This window comes from Lycorma delicatula, chromosome 1, assembly GCF_047948215.1.
Source record: "Lycorma delicatula isolate Av1 chromosome 1, ASM4794821v1, whole genome shotgun sequence".
In the NCBI taxonomy this organism is placed as follows: domain Eukaryota; kingdom Metazoa; phylum Arthropoda; class Insecta; order Hemiptera; family Fulgoridae; genus Lycorma; species Lycorma delicatula.
The window spans coordinates 162,855,173-162,864,490 of NC_134455.1; positions in this window are offsets into that span (position 1 = coordinate 162,855,173).

Sequence of the window (9,318 nt, forward strand, 5' to 3'; positions counted from 1 at the left end):
TCTATTACTAAAAATAATGGAAAAAGCTCATACAAACAAATAACACGTTCTAAAATGCTTCGTTTGCGAGTTACGGCTAGTGAAAGATTTCGCTCGGATTTCAACTGCCTAGGTGAAATAAGGTCATTCTTAACTTTTTAGGACGTTAATTAAAGAACGAAATTAATTATTTCTTTGGGTTTTGTCCAGAAAAAACTTATAAAATAGGTCTTAAGAACCGTATCTGCAGTAGCTTTTGAGAAATCTAGGATGAAAAATTGGGGCAGAAAAACACCAAAAAACTTGTAGGGAATTTAATTCTGAACAAAATAGTATAAGGTAAGTTGCCTAAAGCAAAGAAAAGTTGAAAAAATTAGAATTTTATTTAGCCAATACTTTTATTATAATTTTAAATGATACCGCCATTTTCAGTGTTTCTTGGCACGCTTCTGCACTGATTATATTGCTCTTTTTAGTTCTTCAGGGCTGTACTTAAGTTGCTTAGCCGCATCCATAATGCTAACAATTAATTCCTCACGAGAATGTATTTTTGTTTAGCATACTATATTTTTCATCCACCTCAGACGCAAAAATCCAAAGGTCTAACACCTTTGGATTTTTGGCCCAAAGACGATCAGGCAATCTTGGTGGGCAGGAATGTGGTCTTCTAAGACTTATTTCTCAGGGAAATGATGATTTAAGCGAGTGGAGACGGCACAAGAGAAATGAGGAGGCGCGCGCCATCGTGCTGGAAGTATACTTTGCGTCTCAGCGCTAGAGTACGTCGTATACTTTTACAATGTATTTCACGATCAGAAAATTTAAAGCCAGATTCCTTGAGTCGAAGGTCCAAAAAAGTCGCTTTTTTAAGGTATCTAAAGCAAATTTTTTGTTTAATCTAACAAATTTCTTCACATAATTTTATAATAAATTCGTTAATTTTACAGAGTCGTAATTTTTTTATTTAAAGGAATTACAATGGTTTAGCAACCATGAACGTAGAAGATAAATTTTCGAAACGGTTATATATTTTTCACGCTTATTTCGGTAAATAAAATTTCGACACAATTTTTCATGATAATCCAATTCTTATCATTTATTTCCTGCAAAAGACGAACGTTAATCACACCCATCGTACTCTGCAGAGATTCTTTAACTTCAACGATTTTCTTGAACATATCATAGATGGAATTCCACCTCGTCGGACAGTTTTGCCTTTAAATTAATACAGGTTGTTTATTTTTTTTTCAACTGTTGAGAGTTTTTTCTGAACATTAGATCTTGTTTCATTAATAAAGTCTAAATTGGACTGTATGACCAAATTAAAGCAGCAGGCGAAACATCGAATATGCCACCACGACAAAGCTATACAACTTTTACCATATTGCTAGCATTATCAGCTAAACATGCAACAATTTTTTTATCGACTTCCCATTCCTGTATAACGTTTTTCATTTGTTTATATTTTCACTGGTATGCTCCCTGTGAAATTGAAATGTAACGTTTATTTAAGAGCACAATCTTTGTTCACATAATGTGTTGTTACGGCAAAATAAGACTCGTTTCAAAGAGGCAACTAGCCGTCGGCTGCAAGAAAAATATATACTGCATTTTTAATTACACATTTTATGTTTTCTAATGTGTCTTGATACAGAGAGTTCAACAGACTGTTTGAAATTGTTTTCCTATTAGGGATCGTATATGTTGAGTTGAACATAGTCAACAAATCTTTGAATTTCTGTTGTTTTACTACTCTAAAATGATGGAAACATTTCACTACAAATTTTAATATTCTGATTATCAATTACCCTGCATTTATATAGCTATATAGGTTTCCATTCCATACCTTGTGTGATTGTTTATAAATAGTGATTTTTGATCGTGCAGATGTGGTCGTGACTGACGGGTTGATTTCCATTTGATGCGGTTCAGAAGATGAGCTTTGTTGAGCATCAACAGATGCCAAAGTTAATGGGTCATTATTTCCATTCGTAATACATTATTTTCAGAAGGACAAGTAATCGTTTTTTTGAGATCAATTGTGGGATGTTGCATTAAATTTGATGTTATACCATTATTAATTTTGGAAAAACACAAATTACACCGAGCTTTTTCACTTTTTATTCTTTTAAAATGATACCACACATCACTCCATTTAGAAGACAATGTAATATGAAAACACTTTAACTGTTGAAGTTTTATAAGCTCAATTAAAATTTAAAAAAATATTTAAATAATAGTACGTTATCTTGAAGTATAGTAATTAAAAAGTTTACTTTGCTAAGTGAAATATATTCAAAACTGAAAAAATGTTCATAATAAAAAAGCCATATAACAAAAATGACAGAATCTATAAGAATTTTACCATGCACAATATAGAAACGCAAAGCGAACACAGAACACTCCACAGCGTGACTACAGCTGCACATCATTCCATATCTCACTAATCATGAATCAATTTCATTGATTTGTATCAGAACCGGATTATTAAAACTGTTGCAATCAATAAGTAATTAGACATCATCAGACAAGCAGCCTGTCTGGTGATGTGGACTGTAAAGTATAAAATGAAGAAATTAATTGCTAGCCAATTCATCATCATAAATATACTAATCAAATATTACTTCAGAATAAACAAAATTAATAAAGATCCCACTGCTTTATTTACTTGCTGACATATAATTACACAGTTCATTAGTCAACATTTGTGTATCGCATACTTTTACAGCGATTATTGAAAATTAAACCATTGCAATATTTTTTAACATTAGCTGGATATAAATTTTATCAAGTTTTTGAAAGTGTATTCAGAATCTACTTAATAATCTGATAGTCTACTCAAAATTAGTTGGCTGAGAAATCAATAATAAATATGGTAAGTTTCATACTAATTATTAAAATTTAAAGATTTAAATGCATTTTTATTTATGTGTACCGGTACTTAAAACAGAAGTGGCTGTCAAGGACTTTTGGCATTGCGTTGCAGTGATTCATAAAAATTCTTTTTTATGTGTTCTGTTTGTTCTTAATAATTATTGACATAGATTCACTGAAAGATTCTTATGATTCGAATCGGCGATTCTAATCTCAACAAATTTACACTAATTTAACCCTAATTTACAAATGTTGGGCATTGTTGATCAGCTGTTATTATTTTATAGCCAACTTGTTTTTTATTTTACAATTGAGTAATTTTCAGTTTTTTTAATTTTTTGTAAACAGTAAATTTTGTTTTTAAAAATTTTTCACATCACTAAAAAAGAATTTAGTTTTTGTTTACATTAAATAAATACCTTTCTGACAAATGCCGATATGTACTGTTTCTATATAAAATTCGAATTTTTCTAAGTTTTCTCTGTTTAAGTCAACTTATCTTAAACTATTTTGTTCAGAATTAAATTCTTTACACATTTGTTCAAAGCACATTTATGTATTAGCAACCATTTAACAAAGTTATTGTACGTCAAAACATAAAAAACACCAGTGTTTTATACCAATTTACTGGTTTCTCCATAGATTTATCAAAAAACTACTGCAGATAAGGTTCTAGGACCAATTTCATTCCATCTTTCTGGTCAAAAACTATAAGAAATCACTAATTCTGCTCCTTAGTTAATATCATAAAACTTTCAGTGAGACCTCATTTCAAAGGGGTAGCTGAAATCAGAGCAAAATCTTTCACTAGCCATAACTTGCAAACAAAATATTTTAGAACATATGTTAACATAAAGTTTTTCCATTATTTTCTCTAGTAGAATAGGTTATTAAGGTCTCAGGAGAACTTCATGAAACTTTTATAAAACTAAAATAAATTCCAGCTTGCAGTTGAGAAATTACATAAGTTCAAGTGTAACTGGCACTTCTTTTATACGCACAATTTTGGACAACTAAAACATAAAAATAACTAATATTCCACAGAGACAAAATCAGATCATTTCAGGATTAGTACTACTGCATTACCTATATCAATATGTACATATTTTGGAGGATACATTGTGTCATAGTATTCCACTAATTGCTCTTCTTAGTATGCAACATTTCAGCTTTCTGTCTTAACAATCTTAGCAGTAAGCTACAGAAAACTTTTACAAGACTACAATAATAAAACTATTAACCACAATCTTTGTTTCTTAATATGTGATTCTTAACAAATCAAAATTTAAATTTTGAAAATTGTTAATATGATGCATTTGTGGACACATCATTTTATTCTAGAAAATTTTATATTTATGGGCCCATATATAAATTTTAACTCTATTAATCAGTTATTAATCATGAATCAACAACTTAACTTGTGAATAAATATTATGAAAAATCTTTTGCAAGTTAATATTGAAGTTAAGTTCAGTATCTTAATATTTTAAAAGTATGCCATAAAAACATTCTCATTTCACAAAATCATTACTATAAACTGAAATAATAAATAATAAAGTAAAATTCTTTAAGTAAAATTATAGCACAATGAAAAAAATTAAAAGATTAGCAGACAAGTTGAATATTGTTTAAAATAAAATATTAAATTCTGACTCCATTGTTGCTTGGTTGTTGGCTACATTGAAATATGTAGTGTTAGAGAATTCTTTTTATTGTTTATAATCTGCAAATTTTTAATGTAAGATATGGTGTACAATTTTTCATATCATATAAGTTATTGGGGCCTCTATGTTGTTGCATGTTTGCACAACTGCAGCATATTGTTTACTTCACAACTATTAATACAGCAAATTCTTCAAATGAGTGTCAGCATAACAAATGTAATGTATATACCTACGCAAAATTTAACTAATTATCAGCAAATCAAAATGTGCCACGCTCAGGCATGTCCCCATCCCAGAATTGTGTAGTATGAAATATAAAACTTTTCAGTTAGACTTCTATTGAGAGAATTGAGTCACTTACTGCAGAATTACTAAGGTGACAAATTTAAGATATTTGGGTGAACATAGAAACCTTTCCATTCTGATTAAAACTTAGGCTTCTTGATATCATTGCATGGATTGTCTAAGATTTGGTTAAGGTATAGCATTGAAAATACAGATCACACCAAAAACAACTAAGCCATCACAACTTAATGAATCTGTTGTATCGTGTGAATGTAAAGTAATACAAGCACATTAATTCTTTTTTCAAAGAGGATGAAACTCCAACTTCACTTAGAATACTGTGTAACCCTAACAGGTGCCATCATCCATAGCCTAACAGAGTATATACACACTGGCCTTTTCAATCAGACTGTTGGCCATAGGCAAATCAAAATTCAGAATAACTGATGACCAAGCAGTTCTTTTTTTCTTATAAAATCATAACTTGAGGCCTCAATCACAATTTCAAAGGTTCAAAATTTACCATATACATTAATTGGAACTAAGCAAGCACTTTCTGAATATCTGGACTTTCAGTTTTCAGATATTTACATAAGTTGCAGCATGTAACACAGAACATTTAAACTAAGCTTATAAATTCATTACTTATGCAAGAACAGTAAGTGATATGACATTTCTACTGGAAAATATGCAGAAAGAGCTATAGTAAGTGTCTGAAGCACATTATACAAGGTAAGTTAAACAATTTCCTGTAAAAACAACAGTTCACTATAATGACAATTTTTTTTAGCTATAATTAACTTTTAATAAATATTTCAATTGTTGCATAAAGTTATTAAAGATTGACTAGTTTTTTTAAATATAAACTTGCATCGTAAAGTGTGTAAATGATTCAGACAGTTTTGGTTATGTGCATGGTGAATTCACTATAAAATCACATAAGAAAAACATTACATCTTTAATTAAAAAAAACTTATAAATAGTACTTCAACTGTAAAATCAGTGATCAGGATAAAATACAGGCTCCTCATATAATAAGTAGTAACTATGCTGTCAGTTTAACAGGATGGCTAAAGGTAAATGAAAGGCTTTGCCATTGGTGTCCCTATGCTTTGGCTTGAAACCAAAATATCAATTAAGACCTCACAATGAATCCATTCCAGCTCCTAAGGTTCCTGAAAACAGTGATGAAGAAAGTGGACATTATGGAAGAAAACACCCATGTTTCAGACTTTGAATTACAATCCAGTGACCCACATCTTAAATCACAAGATGAGCTAAATGACTGTAAGAGATTTAAACTTATCAAAATATCAAGCTGAGCATTTACTTAAAAAACAGAATAATCTCAGGCTATCAAAGCACACAGAAAGATTTTTCTTAATACTTTGTTGTGCTTATGTTACAATTTTGGGCAAGTTCATAAACCAAAGAGTAGCACATTTTCATTGATTTCTCAATAGCTCTTGCTTGGGTATTCAAAATACTGTTTTATTTGTGAATTGGACAGCTGAGCTAGGAATCAGCATTATGTAGTAAACATGAGAGCTTAACTCCTGATGAAAAAAGATTATTTATAAGCCTTTAGATAAACCAGAAAAAATATTTTTACACCACTTCATATCGCACACATTAAAAACAATTTCTGTAAAAGGTGTGGACAGCCAAGGATTCTTGTATATCAGACAGAAATTCCAAAAGTAAGTGAAGCAAAAATTAAAGAAGGGATTTTTGTTGGTCCACAACAAGTCGGAGGTGAAATGTTTAACTCTGTGTTGACCGATGTAGAACTCACTGCTTGGATGGCGTTTAAAGGTACTAGTAACAATTTTCTGGGTGTCCATAAACCCCAAAATTACCAGGATATTGTAGATTAAGTGGTAAATTCATACAGAGCTATGGAATGTGATAAGTCACTAATAGTGCATCTCCTGCATTCACATCTGGGTTTTTCCGACAAACATTGGGGCAAGTGATAAACACTGTGAACATTTTCACCGAGATATTTCAGTTTTGGAAAATTATTACAAAGGCAAATGGAGTATTAATATGCCAGCTGATTGTTGGACTTCAATTTGAGATATACCTGAGGCTACCTACAAAAGGAGAACATCTGCTAAGAAGTTTTAATGTTAAGTATAAAACATTAGTTATATAAACTTTTATAAACCTTTAATGTGCCAGTTCTATAAAAAATGATTGTAATAGAAAGATTCTATTCACAGATCTGTAATCTAAACAAAAAACCAATCTATAGAAAGATTATACTTAGAGAAACATTGAAAAATTTTATTTTGTATATCACTTAATTTACATAAGTTAATTTTATTAAGAGTAGAGGCCTGGCCCAAACTCTTATTATTATTATTATTATATATAATATTAATGAAGATACCTATATAATTTTTTTTTTCTAGCCTTGCTACTAATGACGTCTTGTAGCCTTTTTGTATAGTAATCCCTAACATTTACTAACTGCTACATAAAAGTAATCATGTCTAGTATATAAATATATATTGTAAATAATTCATAGGGTTAATTTATATAATAGGTACCAAAAAAAAAGTTAGTAATAACATTTAATTTATTTTTATATATATTTATATATTTCAATTGACTTTTCACATTTAATAAATAAAAATTAATAACAAATCAAACTGTTATATAACTTAACAAAAATTACAATATTAAAGTTAAAATTATTTAATATAATATAAAAAAAGACAAATTATATATATTACCAATAAAGACCCTGTATAAATAGTAAACATTAGGTACTTGCAATGTAGAAAATTTAATTCACTGAAGATAATAATATTTTATAAATCACAAAAGTTACTAAACATGTAAACAACTACCTATATAAATATTATCATACAATCTATCGTAAAAAATTTCATTTTCCCTCCAAAAAGTTTAGTACTATTCTGAATTACAATAATACGTCATTTTATAAAATATGTAGTTTTATTTTTTTTAGATGTGGTGTTTCAATTAATAAATAAGATTCACTTTTAAAAACAGAAAAGTAATTAACACAACTGAATTCCTAAATACTAAAGTTTTATTAACAGATAAGGTAGGGCCTAATTCATGCTACAAATATTATAGTTGCTTATTTCATAGACCTTAATTTAAAATATTTGCACAGTTATTCATTCATACTCATCATCTCATCTGTTAAAATAATAGTGAAAGTGAAAGTCCAATATAACAAATAACTTTTTACATATTCTTAATCACTGTAAATAACAAAATCTTAGTCCTTATCTAAAAGTAATGCAACAAGTACACTCACAACCAAATGGAGGGCAGAATCTGTTCTGAAGTGGAAAATTCCTGGATGCATGAGAAAACAATCTTATTTTATTAAACATAAATTTACTTGTAAGTTAATATTAATGTATTTTCTGCATTACATATAAATTAAAAATCAAATAAATTATTACATATAACTTAAAAATCACATAAATAATAAGATTTAAAATGAATATGAGTTGAGGTATATTTATACAGAATAAAATAAAACAGTATTTTATAAAGATGGCATTCAATCAGGAAAGGGCATCTCAATTTTGGCAGGTGATTCTAGAGCCACAAACAAGAAAAAAGTTGTAAGCATACAGTTCTTTGTTTTTAAGTCACAGCTGCTTAGCTGACCTCCATGGGGCAAGTAGTAGCATCTTGGCCTTTCATCCGGAGGTCCTGGGTTCAAATCCCGGTCAGGCACAGCATTTTCAAACATGCTACAAATCATTCATCTCATCCTCTGAAGAATGCCTAACGGTGGATCCGGAGGTTAAAAAAAAAAAAGGCTGCTTAAATATTTCACTCTCTTTTGAAATGAGAAAACAGTGCGACAAAAATTAACTAAGGCAATTTAAGAAAGCAAAAATGAAAATGAGAACGGTGAGGAGACTTGGGTAATAATAAAGTAGGCTATTACGGGAAATAGACCAAGAAACCATGAGTAACAACAGAAATGCTAAAAAAAATGGAAGAAAGAAGGCAGTGTAAGAATATGACAGGAGAAAATGGAAGAGCAATGTATTGCAAATTAAACAATTAGTTATGAAGAGAAACACAAAAAGCTAGGGAAAGAGGTTGAAGGAAGAACAAAATGATATTGAGAATCTAGAAAAGAAAGGGCAGTACAATATGATGCACAGAAAGATGAAGAGCAATATATGGATGGGATAAATGGAAAGAGAATGAAAAAGTGAGAGAAATAAGGATGGTAATAAAATTCTCCATAAGGAGAAAGATGGAAGGAATAAGTGGGGAATACCTAAAAATGACAAGAGAAAACCCTGAGAAATAAAAATAAAAAAGGAATGGGAGGAAGCTGAAGAGAATAAAGGAACATCAATATTAAACTGTCAAGAACACAAAGCAATCAAAGAAATTACTAAAAAAATTGACTAGAGTAAATCAACTTCCTGAAAAATGTTATAAATGCTTAAAGAAAGAAGTAGTGGAAGAAATAGTTGAACTGTGTAATAGGATGTACAATATG